Source organism: Neofelis nebulosa, chromosome 17 (genome assembly GCF_028018385.1).
Source record: "Neofelis nebulosa isolate mNeoNeb1 chromosome 17, mNeoNeb1.pri, whole genome shotgun sequence".
Lineage (NCBI taxonomy): Eukaryota > Metazoa > Chordata > Mammalia > Carnivora > Felidae > Neofelis > Neofelis nebulosa.
Window position 1 is genome coordinate 34,334,636 of NC_080798.1, and position 15,671 is coordinate 34,350,306.

At 48.2% G+C, this 15,671-nt stretch overlaps 1 protein-coding gene across 14 annotated transcripts in view; it reads left to right on the plus strand.

Annotated features, from left to right (window-relative positions):
• The first annotated feature begins 7,287 nt into the window (after positions 1-7,287).
• Positions 7,288-15,671, plus strand: part of NLRC5 (NLR family CARD domain containing 5) — an 86,095-nt gene continuing 77,711 nt past the window's right edge. For 13 of the 14 annotated variants that reach the window (XM_058709198.1, XM_058709191.1, XM_058709193.1 and 10 more), the window contains exon 1: positions 7,288-7,420. The gene's annotated coding sequence lies outside the window, so the exon portion shown is untranslated. The remainder of the gene's footprint in view (positions 7,421-15,671) is intronic. The other variant, XM_058709192.1, reaches the window with a different exon arrangement.

Sequence of the window (15,671 nt, forward strand, 5' to 3'; positions counted from 1 at the left end):
GCCTTTTATTTCTTTTTGTTGTCTGATTGCTGAGGCTAGGACTTCCAGTACTATGTTGAACACAGTGGTGAGAGTGGACATCCTTGCCGTGTTCCTGACCTTAGGGGGAAAGCTCTCAGTTTTTCCCCATTAATGACAATATTAGCTGTGGGTCTTTCATATATGGCCTTTATGGTCTTGAGGTTTCCCTACTTCTATCCCTGCTTTCTTGAGGATTTTTATCAAGAAAGGATGCTGTATTTTGTCAAATGCTTTTTTCTGCATCTATTGAGAGGATCATGTGGTTCTTATCCTTTCTTTTGTTAATGTGATGTATGACATGATTGATTTGCAGATATTGAAATAGCCCTGCAGCCCAGGAATAAATCCCAGTTGATCATGGTGAATAATTCTTTTAATGTATTGTTGGATGCGGTTGGCTAGTATCTTGTTGAGAATTTTTGCATCCATGTTCATTAGGGAAATTATTTATTTATAAATAAATAAATAATTGATAGAATTCCTCTGGGAAGCCATCTGGCCCTGGACTCCTGGTTTTTGGGAGATTTTTGATTACTGATTCAATTTCCTTCCTGTTTATGGGTCTGTTTGAATTTTCTACTTTCTGTTTCAGTTTTGGTAGTTCATATGTTTCTGGGAATTCTTCCATTTCTTCTAGGTTGCCTGATTTGCTGGCATGTAATTACTCATAATATTCTATTATTATTGTTTGTGTTTCTGCATGATCTCTTCTCTTTCATTTGTGACTTTATTAATTTGGGTCCTTTCCTTCTTCTTTTTGATAAATCTGGCTAGGGAATTATCAATCCTGTTAATTCTTTCAAAGAACCAGCTCCTGGTTTCATTGATCTGTTCTACTGTTTGTTTTTTTATTTTGATATCATTGATTTCTGTTCTAATCTGTATTATTTCCCATGTTCTGCTGGTTTGAGGCTTTATTTGCTGTTCTTTTTCCAGCTCCTTAAGGTGTAAGGTTAGGTTGTATATCTGAGATCTTTCTTCCTTCTTTAGGAAGGCCTGGATTGCTATATACTTCCCTCTTATGACCGCCTTCGCTGCATACGAGAGGTGTTGGACTGTCGTGTTAATCTTTTCATTGGCTTCCATGAATTTCTAATTTCCTCTTTAATTTCTTGGTTAACCCATTCATTCTTTAGTAGGATGTCCTTTAATCTCCAAGTGCTCATGGTCTTTCCAAATTTCTTCTTGTGGTTGATTTCAAGTTTCATAGTGTTGTGGTCTAAAAATATGCACGGTATGATCTCGATCTTTTTGTACTTGCTGAGGGCTGATTTGTGTCCCAGTATGGTCTATTCTGGAGAACATTCCATGTGCACTGGAGAAGAATGTGTATTCTGCGGCTTTAGGATGAAATGTTCTGAATGTATCTGTTAAGTCCATCCACTCCAATGTGTCATTTAAAGCCATCATTTCTTTGTTGGTTTTCTGCTTAGATGATCTGTCCGTTGCTCTCAGTGGGGTGTTAAACTCCCCTCCTATTATGATATTATTATCATTTATTTATTCCACCTCTTCATCTCACTTCTTTCCCTCTGAGGGTGTTAAACCCCAGGCCAGTGTGGTTTGAACCCACATCTTCAAATTTGTTTCTCTGGGCTACTTTACTTAGTGTTAGCTCTCAGTTCCTAGTTCATCTCTAGTGCCTGGGATTATCCCTTTCTTTCTTTTGAGTTGCATATTCAATAAAACCTTTTGTTGTAATGTAGCCATTATTTCAATTGTTTGTTGAGGAGAGAGGTCTCCCAGAGCCTAGCCCAACAGTCTGTAAACTGGAGATCCTGCTGACCTTCCCAGGCCACTTGAGGCCACACTCCCCAACCCCATCCCCTGCATTAGCCATGCTTTATGCTCCCCCCACACAAAGGGCCTTTGCACATGCTATTATCTCTACCCTGAATGCTTTCTCTCTCTCTTCCCCCATCTGATTCCTCCTCATCCTCAGGAAAAGCCCCCCCCCCCCCCGCACACACACACACACTAGGTCAGATCTCTTCTTCAGGGTCCTCAAACCACAGCTTGGTGCATTTCTCCTTTAAAATACTGCTCAGGGATCCTGTTCTAAGCTATGTGGATTATCTCATTTTATCCTTGCAACAACCCTATGAGGTAGCTACTATTACTATCCTCACTTTGCAGAAGAAGATGGGTCACAGAAGGCTAAGTAAAGGCATCCTTTCCAAGCCCTGACAGGTGGACAAGGCAAGGGATTGCTTCACTGTCATATAGATGAGGGCGCCAGGGGCCATAGAGGGCAAAGGTCAGCAGGGGCAAATTAGTGATGGAGTGGGGCCTCTGACTCAAGCCACAGAGCCAAGCCTAGACCCCAGCCCCTGCCCCAGGCTGCTTCCTCTTTTCCCAGCCATGGGGACCCCATATCAACGCATTCTTCCCATCTCTGGGGGAAGTGACCACAGCTGTTCTGACAGGTCCCTGCCCTGGCCGTGGAACCCCTTATGTCTCCTACAGCTTTTCCCGGGTTTCCCCACCATCCATCCTCAAGTAAATGTCCACTGCTCTGGGATGCCCAAGACTGCTTGTCAGAACAAGGTCATGGGCAGTTCCTTTGTGATAGTATAACTCCTCCCATGCCCAAGCAGGTAACTCTTGGTGGCTTATGCTTTAGAAGAGGTGAGGAGGGTATGGGGCGAGGTGGGGAAATAGGGGACTCAGCCCACAGAGGGGCCTCCAAAACCTCCAAATTCTTCTCACCACCCCTGTTGCAATTGACTGCTTTTAAAAACATGGGCATCTTCCTGATAATCAAAACCATATGACACAAGTTATGGAGGGGTACACATGGGGTTTCAGCCATTTTAGTAACATTTCATTCTTAGGCTTGGAGGTAGAACATGGGGGGTTTGTCACACAGATCCACAACCCCCTGTTCATGGTCATTAAGACCACATGAACTTCCACATTCAAAATCTTGCGGATTTCAGAAAGGTAGCACCTTGTGTGTGCCTTGGATACACGGCAGGACACCCCCTATGGGATGTGGGGTGGCGCCCCACAGTCACACACACTGGTCTCTCTCCACATCACGAGAAGTGAGATCAATACTATAGATAGCCCCCTATCCAAATGGCCGGGTCTACTGACAGACTGAAGGAAAAAATGTGCAGTTTTCAGAGCTCACTTGCTTTTGTCGTTGTAGATAAGGAATCGAGCCTAAGGACTATGTGTATCTTCAATATTTCGTAATGCACAAATGCTGAAGACGAAAGGAATGCAGATACATCATGGGAAAAAGAGAAAAGCGTACTGCCCCCCACAGTCATTCCTAACCTTTGTATTCTTGTCATAACTTAGAGATTAATGTTGGTACATTGCTGTTAACCAAACTCCAGACTTTTTCCACTGATACCCCTTTCTGTCCTGGGATCCAATCCAGGATAGCACATTGCAGCTAGCCTTTTGAACACCTCTTAAGGTTTTGTATTATTTTATTTACTTTTTTGTTTGTTTGTGTGTTTGTTATTTAGGAATCTGAAAAGTTCAGTATACTCTGACAACACTTACCAAAAACAACTTTCCAACAAGAAGCTCTTCCTAAGCCTCTGGGATTCCTGGTATGTGCTGTAGAGAGAGAGAGAGGAGGGGGTGGTTGACTCCCCAGATCTCTCCCCAGCCCCCCCTGGGGACAGGCACAGATATTGGTGGGGAAATATGGTCCCTTCCCTCCAGGACTTATGACCTGACAAGATCCTACCTAGACTTTTTTGTTGTTGTTGTAAGTAAGCTCGGCCCCAACATGGGGCTTGAAATCACGAGTCAAGTCATACACTCTACCGTCTGAGTCAGCCAGGTGCCCCCTTCTACCTTGACTCCTAATTAGGAGGAAGAATCACCATAAAGACCAGAGGGAGGGCAGGGTGGGAGGAAAGGACCACCTGAGCAAAGGAGTGGAGGCTGGAGGCAGATCTCAAGAGAGCACTCAAAAGGGCTCTCTTAAGAAGGGCCTCAAATATTAGACAGAAGCACTTGGAATTATTCCCAGAGTTTCTTTTCTGGGGCATGAGTGTCCAACGGAGGGCCAAATTCTCATCTCTTTTTGACTTCAGAGTTATATCGAAGACTGTTTCCAACTTGAAAGAGGGAAATGGTCTTGGGTAGACGGGGAGAGCTAAGCCCTATAGTAGCTTACGTCTTTTGGGTTTTTTTAATGTTTATTTATTTAGTTTGAGAAAGAGAGAGAGAGAGAGAGAGAGAGAGCACATGCACTTGGGGGAGGGGCAGAGAGAGGGAGGGAAAGAATCCCAAGCAGCCTCTGAGCTGTCAGCACCGAGTCCAATGCGGGGCTTGAACTCATGAACTGTGAGAGCCAAAATGAAGAGTTGGGTGCTCAACTGACTGAGCCACCCAAGCGCCCCTCAAGTACCTTATGTCTTAAAGAAAGCAGACAGAAGACCCTAAAGAAAATCAGGAAACAGGACCAAAGGAAATAAGACCCCAGGATCCTTCCCTTGTCTCTTTCCGGGACCCGCCATTCTCCCTGAGTGTCTGTTGGGAAGGGGATCCTGGTGGTATGGCTTAAGGGGGCTGAAGGGGGCAGGAGAGCAATGGCCAGCAGGCTGTTCCCTGGGCCTTGGATTCCCCTCTGTGGACAGTCAGAAGCCACCCTGGGGCCTCTCTCAGGAGAGGTACCACACGAGGTGGGGAGCAAGACGAGAGATGTGGGTTGGGATGGACTTCATCACAGCCATACAGATGGATGCCTGCCCAGGCCGTAGGGTCCCCCGCCACATTGGTCACGTGAGTGCCCAGGGAGCACTCACAGTGGCTCTCTTGACGGGCACAGCAGCTTCAACTCTGTCCAGAGCTGTTGGGGGACGCGAACCTCATGGGGAGGCACTCATTCACCTTTTAGGCTCTCCTCAGACAGAGCTGCAAATGCCTCTGACCCCCTAGCCACTAGGAGCCCCCGGTTCCCTTCCTTCAAGTCACCTCTTCCTACTGGTGGCCTTGCACGCTATTGGCCCAGCCAGAGCATGGAACCCTGTTTCTGGGTTGACCCGGAGAATATTACCTCTGCCATCACACAGGGTGGCTCGACCCACTTTAAGGGCACAGGTCCCCTACTGGCAACCTGGTGTGACAGAAAGAGCTGTGGGCTGGAAGGCTGGGACCCGGTGCAAGCCCAGCCCTGAGCCTCAGTTTCCCTTCCTATAAAATGGGGGCATTGGATTTGATGCTCTCCAAATTCTCCGACATTGTAGGATATGCATCCATATGAGGTGACGCTCACGGCGGAGTCTCAGACACCATTACTGGGGCGTGCCTAGGGGAAGGCCCCGAGAAGGCCCTGACAGCTTTCTGCTCCCTTCCCCACAGGATACGTGCGCTGGCTTTGCTTTTCTTGTGAATATCTGCTTGCCCATGTGGCTTTGGGAGAGAGGAAAGAGTGGAAGCTGGAATGGCCCTGGCTGGGTCTCCTAGCCTTCCCCTTGGTCAGCAGAGAGCGTTTCTCAGACCCTCTCTCCCCTCCCCCACAGCGCTGGCTCCTTTCAGCCTCTTTGCCTACCCACCATCAAAGGTGCCGTTTCCTCTCCTGACCAGCTTCCCGCGTGAGTTGTCACTCCTCTGTTCCATGTGGTTCCAGTGCTGGACAGGACCTATGGGGGCACAAGGGGCTTCAGATCCTGAAGATGGCAGGGGGGGCAAGGGACCCTCACAGAGGTCTGCTTTCTGGTAAAAGAGAGGAGGACGGAGCCCCTAAAAAGTAAATCAGATGTTAACATGGAAGAGAAATCTCTCATAAGCATATTTTCAGCTGGACCACCTTATTATGATCAGAGGTCTCTTCCCACCCTCAGGCTGTAGTACGAAAGGTTTCTATCATCCCGGTCTTGGGAGGCACTAAGGCTCCAGGAAAGATGCATGAAGAAAATCCCTCCTGCTACGTTGGCCGAATGGGATGGGGGGAAAAAAAAGCAAGACGCTGGCATGTGCAAAGTCCCTGGGGAAGAAGGAATCATGACAGACTCAGGAAACTTCATGGAGGCCGACGTAGTACAGAGAACAAAGAGCAGAGGGAGAGAGATGAGCTCAGGGTCCACATCATGAGGGTGCCAGAGGGGGCTGGCCTGTATCTTGATGGCTAGGAGGCAAGGGCTGATATGGCGCTTGGCAGGGGGATGCCCCTTCAGGTTTGGGAAGATTTGTCAGGAGGCCACCATCTCCTGAGTCAGGTTCCTTCCGACCCCTGCTCTGTCCCCTCCAGTGCTCTCTTGGGCTGCTTTCTCTTTATCTTGGGGCCCAAAGCAAGGGTCAGGCTCACTAAGTTGACCAGGAGCACTCCTCGGGACTGTCAGGCAGTCCTTCTCGCAGGGTCAAGGTGGTTTCACAGTCCTTGAGCCCTGAGTAAAGGTATTTGGCCAGTAGTTGGAGAGAAGGGCATAAATCCAGGGGTGCCTGGCACTGATGTGGCTGTGCTCATGACCACCACCTTGCCGTACCCCCATGTTCACACCCTCACACACGTGGCCTGGGAGGCAGGGGGACAAAAGTGATGAGAGGAAGGCTGCTTGGCTGCAGGGCTGTCACCCGGGCGTGGGTGGAACCCAGGGATGGATGTATTCCCTGCAGGAGAAAGGGAGCTCCCTGTCCCGGGAGGGGTGCAAAAAGCCAGGAGGTTGTTAGTGGAGCTTTGGAAGGGGAGTCGGACCGCTCTCCCCACTGCCGTCGCCCCGTTCAGGACTGCTGCTGAGCCCCTCCTGGGGCTCATCTTTCTGTCCGCCCAGTGCTCCTGGTTCCTTTCTCTTCCAGTCTCTGCCTGTGCCACTGGGGGCAGAGTCCTTCACCTCTCTCCGCTCGACCTCAGTTTGCGCATCTGTAAAACGGGGTCACGCTCGCATCTACGCTTTAGGGTTCTTTTGAGGATTAGCGAAATTCCTAGATAGTGTTCGGCACCGTGTCAGAAAGCCAAAGGCTCAGTTCATAAGACCAATTGTCGCCGTTATTCCCTTCTCCCTCCTTTCATGGAGGGACAGGAGCCAGGCCGGGTGGGCTCCATCTCCTCGCGCGCCGCCACCATCTCCTCTTTCCCACCCCGTCCCCGCCTCCTCAGCGTCCCAGGAGAGCGGACAGTCGAACTCATCCCGGGGTCCTCCTGCAGCGCTCTGACCCCTTCGCGCGCGCGCGCGCGGCTCTGCCTCAGTTTCGCCTCCACGGAAGCGGCGAGCGCCCGCCGCGCCCCTCGGGGGTGTGCCCGGGTCCCGCCGCCCCGCCGGCGGCGCGCAGGAACGGCGGTGCGCCCCCGCCCAGCCGGCGCGCGCGTGGTCTCCGCACCTCGGGTCCACGTGATTTCCCGGCAGCGGCCTCCGGCTCCCGGCACTGCCCCGCAGCTCTCCGCGCTGGCTTTCAGTTTCGTGCGCAGCGCGCTGGGGAAGGAGCGCAGCCGGTGAGTAGCGAGCGCGCCCGGGGGCCGCGGCGCAGGCCGGGTGGGCGGCGCGGGGAGGTGGCGGTGCCCCGGGGCGCTGGGCGGGAGACCCCGAAGGTCGCCGGCTGGCCGGGTGGAAGGACTGACGGACGGGTGGACAGATGGGGCGCCCGGGGCCGGGCGGCGCTCCGCCTGCCGCCCGGAGAAGTTTGGGGCATTGGGTGCGAGCCGCAGAGGAAGGCAGGTCGGGGTCCCCCCCCCCCCCCCCCCCGGGGGACGCGGCTGCGCTCGCCTTTCTCCGCACCCTCCCAACGCCCCTATCACCTCCTGGAACTTTAACTTTTAATTGCTTTTTAAAGAATTAAAAAAAAAAAAAAAAGAATTAAAGATGTGGGATATGGGTGGGGGGGGGTGGACGAAATACATAAAGGTAATTAAGAGGTACCAAAAGTTTGCTTTGGATACACAAGATAAGTAAGTCCTAGAGACCTTCTGTACAGCATACAGCCTATAGTTCACACACACACACACACACACACACACACACACACACACACACACATTAATAGAGGGCGAGAGGAAACTTTTGGAGGTGATGGTGGGTTTATGGCATGGATTGTGGTGATGATCTCACAGGTGTGTATTTTCTTGCAACCTCATCAAGTTGTATACATTAAATACACACAGCTTTTTCTGTGTCAGTCATACTTCACTGAAGTGTTTTACAGGAAAGCGGTACAAATTTTCAGTTACAAAATAACTCACGCAGATGAAAAGTAACGTGTATTGTAATGGTGACAAAGGGCAGCTACGGGTGTACAGAATGGTGGAATATCCAGGTCGTACACCTGAAACTAATATGACATTCTATGCCGACTGTACTTCGATTATAATTTCTTTTAAGAAGAATTACAGAAGCCACGCTGCTCATTACTCACAATTCAGTCTTTTTAGCCGAAAAATGCTTTTTTGTTACCATGCCACACTTACAGAATAGAGGGAACACAGTTGGGTTGAGCCAGATGAGAAGCCTCATGTAACCACCACGCCAACCTTCTGCAGCCCATTTTCGTCTCTACCACACCTCATCATTTATCTTTTTAGTTTAGAGAGAAAGAGAGAGTGAGGGAGAAGGGGTGGGGGAGAGGGAGAGAGAGAGAGACTCAAGCAAGCTCCCCCCGCTGAGCATGGGGCTCTGCCTGAAACCCTGAGATCATTATGACCGAAGTGGAAACCGAGAGTGGCTTGCTCAACCCGCAGAGCCACTCAGGCGCCCCTACCACACCTCATTTTGAAACAAATTTCAAACAGACATCACAGCATTTCAACCGAAATATCTCAGAATGTACTAAAAGATAAGGAATCTTAAAAATAATAACCACACCATCTGAAGACTGTAAGCATTTTAACAGTAATTTCTTCATGTCAAATTTCCCGCCTATTTCTAATGAACATTTTAACCCCATAGTAAGTGAAGACATAGGAACATTTTGTTATCTGCTTTTTTGCACTTTATGTGGTTTTTAGACATTTTTCTCACTCAGGAAGTCAGGACATGGAGTTTGCTGAGGTGGCCGTTTGGGGAGGTATGGGAGAGATCCCTACCTATAAGTTGGGGATCCTTACATTTCCTTTTTAAAAGATTGGGGGTTTGGAGACTTAAAAAACAGTTTGAAGGGACACCTGGGTGGCTCAGTCGGCTCAGGCCCCGATCTCACGGTTTGTGAGTTCGAGCCCCATGTCAGGCTCTGTGCTGACAGCTCAGAGCCTGGACCCTGCTTCGGATTCTGTGTCTCCCTCTCTGTCTGCCCCCTCCCCAGCTTGCACGCGTGCTCTCTCTCTCTCTCTCTCTTTCTGTCTCAAAAATAAATAAATAAACATTAAAAAAACACAGTTTGAAAATCAGCACTTCCTAGTCTCCCAAACCTGGGGGTGGTGGGATGTGGGATGTACCCCAGGCCTGTACCGAGAGCCTCATCCCTCCAAATTGCTTTTCCTTCTAAGAAGCAATGAGCCCAGAAAGGCACTTGGCTGGGTCCCCCACTGGAGAACACAGCAGAAGGGAAAGCTGATTATTTTAGGGTGCATCCAAGCCTCTCTCCAGTATGCCTTCCTCAAACATGGCTGAACTCTAGTGCCAACTGGCCATTGATCATGGCCACCTGCCTTGTCTCCATAGCATGGCACGCAGCTGGGTACCTGGCGGGGTAGGCGGGCAGACCAGGGCTCTCAGCACCTTGTATCTGCGGGGTGACCATGAACTAAGATCTCTCAGAAGCTCAGTTTCTTATCTGTGAAATGGGGATGATAATGTGTCCTGCAGAGGGTGCTTCATGGTTAGATGAGATGAGACCTGCCCCAGGGCGTGGTCAAACCTCAAAAGCACCACACAAGCATGCGGAGTGCCATGGGTCCTTGATGAAGGTGGACGAGCAGAGGAGAAAGTCTCTGGAAGTGTTTCACAATTAAAAAAAAAAAAGTTGCAGAGGTGACTGGATGTTTGGCAGGCCAAGTAGTCTCTGCACCTACACCGCCCTGCTGAGGAAAATTCCACAGAACTCCTTAGTATGTTTATTCCTGTCTGTTATGGATTGAGTTGTGTCCCTGAAAAAGATATGTTGAAGTCCTAACTGCCCCCCCCCCGCCCAGTATTTCTGAATGTGACTTTATTTAGAGATAAGGTCGTAGCAGATGCCATTGGTTAGATGAGGTCATACCAGAGTAAGTGGGCCCTTAATTCGCTATGACTGGTGTCCCTATAAGAGAAGAGGTCAGCACACAGTGAGGTGACAGCCATGTGACAACAGATGCAGAAGTCAGAATGATGTATCTATAAGGCAAGGAGCCCCAAGGATTGCCAGCCACCTTCAGAAGCCAGAAAAGGCAAGGAAGGCTCTTCCCCTGGAGGATACTTTGTTACAAGTCTAGCCGAGCTAGGAAGAAAATTCATCATCCCCAAACCTCTCTTCTGCCTTCCACACAGAGCCGACTGAGGGTTAAGCAAATTGATACAAGTGCCAATACTTTGTAAAGACTTTTTTTTAAATGTTACTTATTTTTGAGAGAGAGGGTGCAGGTGGGGAAGAGGCAGGTGGGGGCAGAGGATCTGAAGCAGGCTCTGCGCTGACCGCAGAGAGCCCGATGTGGGGCTCAACTTCATGAACCGCGAGATCACCACCTGAGCCAAGGTCAGACACTCAACCAACCGAACCACCCAGGCGCCCCGTAAAAACTTGTTGTAGGTGTTCTAAGGACACAAACTACTGGCGTCCTTTGCCAGGTCTATGTTTGTGTTGCTGGTAGCCCACAGGTCGTCTACCTTGGCTGAAATCTAGTCTGCAAGGAAAAGGCCCAGATGATTTGCGAAGAAACAAAGAATTGAAAAATTGATCACTTTGGCTGTGGGTGTAGGATTTCTAGAGAAGGGAAGATTTTGGGTCCCTCTGGTCACCCTGGAGAACATGTCTCTCCCACACACTGTACTTAAAACCATTGCAAAAGCGGTGAGGCAGACAAGCGCTTGGTTATATGTGGGACTTGTTACCTGTAAAACAGGCGTCCTTGTGTAACCTGCATGCTGTCTGGGGTACTTGGGTCCTTTAGAGCTGGGTGAAGTTGGCACGGACCCCCCTTCTGTTCCTTTGGGAAGCCCTAAGTGGTCTTTAGCTCTCTGTGAATCTGGAGGGTGGAGGTAGGTATGATCTTAGTTCTGGCTATCTCTGACCCCAGACTCTTCTTCTGCTCTGTGGACATCCTTTCTCCCTAGTGGGCCAAGGCATGAAACCAGTCATTTTCCTGGGATAGGGGGATGAGAGGCCTGGGGAAATGTGAGTTCACTCATTTATGCTGCTTCCAGCCTGACTCTCTGTGATGGGACTCCTGCTCCATCCTTTGGGTCACTCCAGAGTCTTCTGGTAAATTTTCAGACTCAGGAGTCTTCCCCAGAAAGGTTTTATACAGCCCTTCTCGCTGAGATGCTCTGATGTTTGGCAAAGGAGAACTTCAAAGAGCCTTGAGAGAACATTGGCTTGACCTCAGATCGTCTCTGTTTTCCCTTTGGTTACTTCCAGTCTTTTTTCTATGTGTGTATATTCATATTTTTAAATAGACTCATATGTAAAAATATACATATACTTTTTAAATGTTTTTATGAGAAAGAGTGAGAAAAAGCATGAGTGGGGGAGAGGGACAGAGGAGGAGAGAGAAAGAGAGAAAGAGAGAGAGAGAGGAGAATCTTAACAGGTTCCATGCCCAGCACAGAGCCTGATGCAGGGCTCTATCTCATGACCCTGGGATCATGACCTGAACTGAAATCAAGAGTCAAATGCTCAACCAAGTGAGCCATCCAAGTGCCCCTGGAATTATACCTTTTAAACTACAACGGAATTATATGTTACAGGAAAAGTACATCCTATCTCATTTTTTAAATTATTTCATTTTTTAGTAGCTAATACATTCATATAGTAAAATAATATAAAACCTACAAATAGGTATATAATGGAAAGTAACTCTCCCTCCCTCCTCTTTCTCCCAGCCACCTGGTTACTTTCCTGAAGGCAACCAATGTTATTAGGTTCTTATGTCTCCTTCCAAAGATACTTCAAGTGGGCCTTTATATATCTATATCTATATCTATATCTATATCTATCTATATATATATAGATATATAGATATATGTGTGTGTGTGTAAATGTGTATATATATGTGTGTGTATGTATGTATACACACACACATATATTGTATATATACAAATATATATATTTTCTCCCCCTTCTCACAAATAGTGGTATGCTCTAGATAGTGTTTTTTATCTTTTTTGTTTTGGGGGGGGGGTTTAAAAAATGTTTTATTTACTTTTGAGAGAGAGCACAAGCAGGGAAAGGGCAGAGAGAGAGGGGACAGGGGATCCAAAGCAGGTTCTGTGCTGACGTCAGTGACCCCAATGCAGGGCTCAAACTCAGACTGTGAGATCATGCCTTGGGCCGAAGTCGGATGCTCAACCGACTGAACCCCCCAGGTGCCCCTTTATATTTTTAAAAATGTAATGTAATTTGGAAATCTTCCCACATCACCACAAAACAAAAATATCTGCTTTTTTCTTCTTAGCGGCTAAATAGTATTTCTCTGTTATGGTTGTTCCACAATTAATCTAACCGTTATTGGGCATCTAGGGTGTTTCCTGTCTCTTGCTGTCCCTAACAGTGCTGTAGTGAATATCTCTGTTCAGTCATCATGTGTGCGTATTCTCACATATGCAACATTTGCAAGGCCAAAGGGAATATGCAGTTTGAGCTTTAATGAATATGGCAAATTACCCTCCTTACGTGTTGGACTAATGTTCACTCCCAGCAGCTATGCGTGAGGGGACCTGCTTCCCACACCCCGCCCCCCAAACACACGTGTTATCAAACTTTTCCATATTTGCAGACCTGCGAGATGAATAATGGTGTCTTTCCCCCAGTTTCTCTTATCTTTTCAAATATTTAAGTGTCATTTGTAGTTCTTTTTCCATCATCTGCCTCTTCGTACCCTTTGTCCAGTTTCCACTGGGTTGTTGGTCTTTTTCCTACTTAGCTGTAAATAAAACCACTGTACATATTAAGGAAATTGGCTTGTTGTCTGTAATATGAACATACTGGATAAGTGGCCACATAGTTGTCCATAGAATGGCGGAAGCATATCCACTTTTTTAAGCATTGGTCTTGTTTTCTTCTACTACATGTGGACTGTTTCCTTTCTTTTATATGAAAAACAAAATGTGACATTTAAAATTTTTTTTAATGTTTTAAAATTTATTTTTGAAGGAGAGAGAGAGAGACAGAGCATGAGCAGGGGAGGAGGAGAGAGAGAGGGAGACACAGAATTCGAAGCAGGCTCGAGGCCCTGAGCTGTCAGCCCAGAGCCTGACGCGGGGCTCAAACTCACGAACCGTGAGATCATGATCTGAGCCGAAGTCGGACGCTCAACCGACTGAGCCACCCAGGCGCCCCCAAAAATGTGACATTTTAATTCTTTCCACAGCCCCCCTCCCGCCCCCGCCCCAGATTCCTCTCAGGAAGGGAAGTATTTTGGGGAAAATACCTTGATAGGATTGGAGAGAGTGGGGCCTGGGTACAAAGTGGTCAGCAAGGACCAGGGTGTGGGGGATGGGACAGACTCTGCATGGAACATGTGAGTGGGGTGGGGGTACTAGGGGTGGGTACTGTATTTGCTCCTAAGAGAAGGGAGGAGAGGGAGAGAGGCTGGGCCACCCAGGGAGGAGACCCCCCAGAAACTTCTTGGGGGTAGGATGGCCAGAGGGCATTTTTGGTGGGGTGATGCCCCCTTCTCCACGTAAGGGGGGTACCACCAGCACAGATTCCCGCCTGGCTCCGCCCAGCGATCAATTGCCCACTCAGCACAAGTTTCTGTAACATGTCAGGTCCTGTGCTGGGCACTCGGTTACAGCCGACAACACGACAAAGTCTCACTGATGTGCCAACAGAAAAAAGGCAGCGAACAATTGCACGGAGATGTGCGGTTGTGGAGAGGCGGTGACCGTGGTAAAGAAAGACTAGGTAGGCGAGGGGGTAGGCGGAGGGCGCAGGAAAGGTTGTGTGTGGAGACGCCAGGCGTGGCCTTCTCATGAAGGGCACCTGGGACAATTGGGGGGAGTGAGGCAGGGAGCCATGAACCATTATGGTGTCTGGAGGAAGAGGGAACCAGGCAGAAGCTGTAGCAAAGAGCAGAAAGGAGGAGGAAGAGGGGAGGGAGAAAGGGAGGGGAGGAGAAAGAGGAGAAGTTTAAAGTCCTCTGTGCTCACAGTGCTTCTTGTGAGTGAATTTTTTGCGTGTAATTTAACAAAAGGCTGGACCTGCACTGGAGGCGACCTCATGACTACAGCCTCCCATCCCCTCCCCTGCGGGGAGACCTGGACACACCCTAATCTTCCCGAGGCCACAGTATTCCAGGTGGCTTGGTGTCTGAGCCAGTGCATCTGTATCCGGAAAGGTGTCTGACATCCAGCGCTGTGATGACCATCCTGGCAGCTAGAGCTTTTCACATTCTGGATTATTTCCTTAGGCTATGTTCTCAACATGGACTTTTTTTTTTTTTTAAGTTTACTTATTTATTTGGAGAGAGAGCAAGTGCTCTGGGGGGAGGGGCAGAGAGAGAGAGAGAGAGGAAGAGAGAAAATCAGAAGCAGGCTCTGAGCACTGTCAGCGTGGAGCCCGATGTGGGGTTCGACCCCATGAACTGCGAGATCATGACCTGAGCAGAAATCAAGAGTCTGCTGCTTAACTGACTGAGCCACCCAGATGCCCCTCAGGGTGGACTTCTAAAGGAATATATGGACTTTATGAAGTTAAAATACACATAACATAAAATTTGCCATCTTAACAATTTTAACCACTTAAAATATTCAGTGGTGTTATGTCTATTCACGCTGTTGTGCAGCCATCACCCCCATCCACCCCCAGAACTCTTCATTTTGTAAAACCAAAACTCTATGCCCATTGCCCAGTAACTCTCCAGCAACCCCTCCCCGGTCCCCAGCGTCACCACTCTACCTTCTGTCTCTAGGGATTTGAAACTCGATGTACCTCATATAAGTGCAGTCATACAGTATTTGTCTTTTTGTGACTGGCTTATTTCACCTAGCATAATATCCTCAAGGGTTAGCCATATTGTATATTGCAGGATTTCCTTCGTTTTTAAAGCTGAATAGTATTCCTCTGTACGAATATGCCACATTTGGCTTGTCCGTTCCTCCATTGATGGACACTCGGGTTGCTTCCATGTTTTAGCTGTTGCAGATAATGCTGCTGTGATCATGGGTGTACAAATATCTCTTTGAGACTCTGCATTCAGTTCTTTTGGGTGTATGCTCAGAAGCAGAATTGCTGGGTCATATGGTAATTCTGTTCTTAGTTTTTTGGGGGAATCACCATCCTGTTTTCCACAGTGGCTGTAGCAGTGCTCAGGCATTCCAATTTCTCTACGTCTTCGCCAGCACGTGTTGTTTTCAGTTTTGTGTTTTTTGTTTTTTTTTTTTGATAGTAGCCATCCTAATGGGTGTGAGGTGTGAGGTGGGATCTGTGTCTATAGTTTTGATTTGCCTTTCCCTGATGGCACTTACTGGCCATTCATAGGCCTTTTTTGGAGGAACATCTCTTCAAGTCCTTTGCCCAATTTTGAATTGTTTTTGTTGTTCAATTCCAGGCATTTAGTTTTGTTATTGAATTTTAGGCATTCTGTATATATTCTGATGATAAATCCCTTATCAAATATA